Here is a 3106-nt window from a genome sequence, read left to right as displayed (position 1 = left end):
ATTTTATATATATATATATAATATCAGTATGTTTTAGGTTCCTTAGTGTTTATACTCAAAATAATAACTTCAGATTAATTTGCAGGCAAATTTTAAAGTCTTTCATTTTTACTGGGATTGATACTCAATTGACAAATTTTATATTTTAAATTGGTTCTGTTCTATATTGTGAATTATTATTACTATTATATCAGACATTTATTTGTTTATTCCAGACAAGGTCTTGCTCTGTTTTCCAGGTTGGAGTGCAGTGGTATGATCATGGCTCACTGCAGCCTCAACCTCTTGCGCTCAAGCAATCCTCCCACTTCTGCCTCCCAAAGTGCTGGGATTACAGGTATGAGCTACTGCACACGGAAAAGCATTTAAATAAAGTATCATGAGCATAAAATTAACCCTGGTGAAATTTAATTAATCTGTAATTTACACAAATAGTCATGCTCTAATTACCATTTTGAAAATGAACACACAATATGCGACACTGGTTTGTTTTGTTGCTTATTAACCTAAAATTTTCTCCCATTTTTTTAATCCAATAATTTTTATAATTGAATTGTGTGAAAAGTTTCTGAATTAGTAAAACTCCTAGGTAATATTAACAAAAAGAACCATGTAACATCACTTGATAATCATTTGTCATATAAAATTCTTAGTCAAATAACTAAGAGTTCAATACAACACACCGGATGAAAAGTTGATATTGACATACGTATCTAAATTGCAGATCAACCTATTTCTTAGCAATTTTTGAAGAGTGTCTTTGTTTTCTTTAAGAATACAGTCTTTAAACCATTTATGATGGCATTTATAAAGGGTAATTGTATAAATTTTCAAAACTTATTAATAATTTTCTAATCGAATAGTACCCAGTAATTGTGGAACAGGTTACTTGCTTCTGGTTTGTCAAAACAGTCTCTTTTCTAACAGTTTCATTAAAGCTTCTTTAGATTCCATATAATTCCACTAATTCCTATTCAATGAGGATGCTGTTTTTTGTCTGACCTAGAGTTTCGGATCATATGGACGTGGACCAACCAGTCAGTCAACAGATATTTAGTTCGCCACTAGGAAAATAAGGAAAAGAAATTATGGAAGAGTTTTAGTGAAAATGTGCTAAAAAGAGAAATATCTAATTATCTAATTGGAAAATCAGAAGATAACATGAAAAATTAGGAAGGAAGCCAACATGTGCGTAGATAATAGTTGAGATTTTCTCTGAAATAAAAAAAAATGTGAAGTCTAAGATTTGGGAAACAGAATGAATAAATAGAAAGATGATAACTGTTCTCCATGTTTTCCTGGTTTTAATTACTCTTCTGGGTCCTCTGCCCATGACAGGTGCTCTAATTCTGTCCCTGCTAAGGCTCCTTTAGGGACCCTCAGGGAGGAACGTAGGCCCTGCACCCCATCTTCTTCTCACCTAGGCTTGTCCTTTATACTGCAGGTCTTTTAAGTTCCATCGTAACCACAACTCTCTGACACTTAAAAAAACAAGCATTTTAATTTATCTGATTTTGTTAATTGTTAGAGTGTTTTTTCATCAACTTCTACAGTCTAACTGGAGGCAGAAGTCCTATTTGTCATGCAGTAGTTACACCTTTTGGTATACATGAGATATATCACAGAAAATGTTAATAGAGTCATGTAAATATTTGCTATGTTATGATTTAATGTTTAGGAAAAATGTGTCTAAGTGATGAAGGTTATTGGTTCCTGTATCTGAAGGAGGGTCTGCCTTCTCCTAGCCATTTTTTAATATACAGTACTTCTCTTAAATGATACACACATTGCTTACTTGGGGGAATGTATTTACCATTGTTACTGAGTAAAGTAAAAACTGATATATATGCTGTATGGAGTTCAGAATTTTAGAAGATATTCTTATAGTTCTGCATCCTTTCTGTGAAATTTCTATCAGATACCATAGGTTTTTCTTTAATTTTTTGAAGCACATTTTTGAACAGGCTCCTTTTTTTGTTAAAGATCGACTCTTAATTTCTCAACGTGGCCTTTAAGGACTTCTGTGATTGAAATTCTTGCTCTTGAGATACAATTTTATCTCTTATATTTAAAACTCACTACATTGAGTAGTGTACTTTATTTTAGTTTTCCAAATACATCAAGGTATTTTCTGGTTCAAATTCTTACATAGATTGTCTCTGGTTCTTGAGACGTCCCTGCCTTCCTCTATGCCTAACTCTTAAGCACCTTTCAGCATTCAGTGTAAATTTTACTTTCCTAACATCTCATCAAGATCAAATTTTTCTGTTACACCTTCATATAACACACTGTACTTCTTTTTACTTGTTCTTTATAATAGATATCACCATCGTTATTACATAATTGTTATGCATTTTTTATTTATTATCTCTGTCCCCCATTAGATTGTGGCATGAGAATATGGAGCCTATCTGTACATTTACAATTATCCCAAGTCTTACACAGAACCTGGGGCTTAGTATGTACCCAGTAGTTCTCTTACAGGGTCTTATAGGTTAATTTGTATCTCGTATTTGAGTGGTCAAACTATCTTTGTCACTGTTTATTTTTAAACTTTTTCTTTCCATAGGCTGCTTAAGTATTACATTTTTAATAGAATATTTTAGTTACCACATTTAACCAATTCAAAATAGAATTATCTTTAAGGATTTACTGCATAATATATGTCACTAGAGTTTGTTATAATATTTTCCTATAATTAACTCATATAAAGTAAATTGAGTCTTAAATTTTTTTATCTTAATGTATATCTATAGGATAACTTAGGTTGTGGTATTTTGTATTGATTTTTTTAATGTGTGTTAATACCATTATAATTTATCTGCTTGCGCATGTCTGCTTGAACTTTGTGGTCACTGACTGATGGGAGAGGTGGAGACAGACAATTTGGTTGAGATAATTGGTATACATACCATACAATTTTTGTCCTGAGGATTATCTGATTTCCAAGTGAACTGGCAAATCTTCATTAAAATGAAATTTAAGTGCTAATTTCATATTCTTTAAGTGAGAGTGAAAATTGCTATTGTGTTTCTCAAAAAATATGTATCAAGAACCTGATACATATTTATTTATTTATTTATTTATTTATTTATTTATTTATTTA

The 3106-nt window shown here is 31.3% G+C and overlaps 1 long non-coding RNA gene across 2 annotated transcripts in view; it reads right to left on the bottom strand.

The window, feature by feature from the left end:
* The window catches only part of LOC108526341 (uncharacterized), a 19535-nt gene that overhangs the window by 7242 nt on the left and 9187 nt on the right, over positions 1-3106 (bottom strand). For both annotated transcript variants that reach the window (XR_001884496.1, XR_001884497.1), the window contains one exon: positions 867-1064. This is a non-coding gene — a long non-coding RNA (uncharacterized LOC108526341). The remainder of the gene's footprint in view (positions 1-866; positions 1065-3106) is intronic.

The sequence above is a fragment of the Rhinopithecus bieti genome, unplaced genomic scaffold, assembly GCF_001698545.2.
Source record: "Rhinopithecus bieti isolate Rb0 unplaced genomic scaffold, ASM169854v2 scaffold_2272, whole genome shotgun sequence".
In the NCBI taxonomy this organism is placed as follows: Eukaryota; Metazoa; Chordata; class Mammalia; order Primates; family Cercopithecidae; genus Rhinopithecus; species Rhinopithecus bieti.
This window is presented reverse-complemented; position numbering and strand designations above follow the sequence as displayed.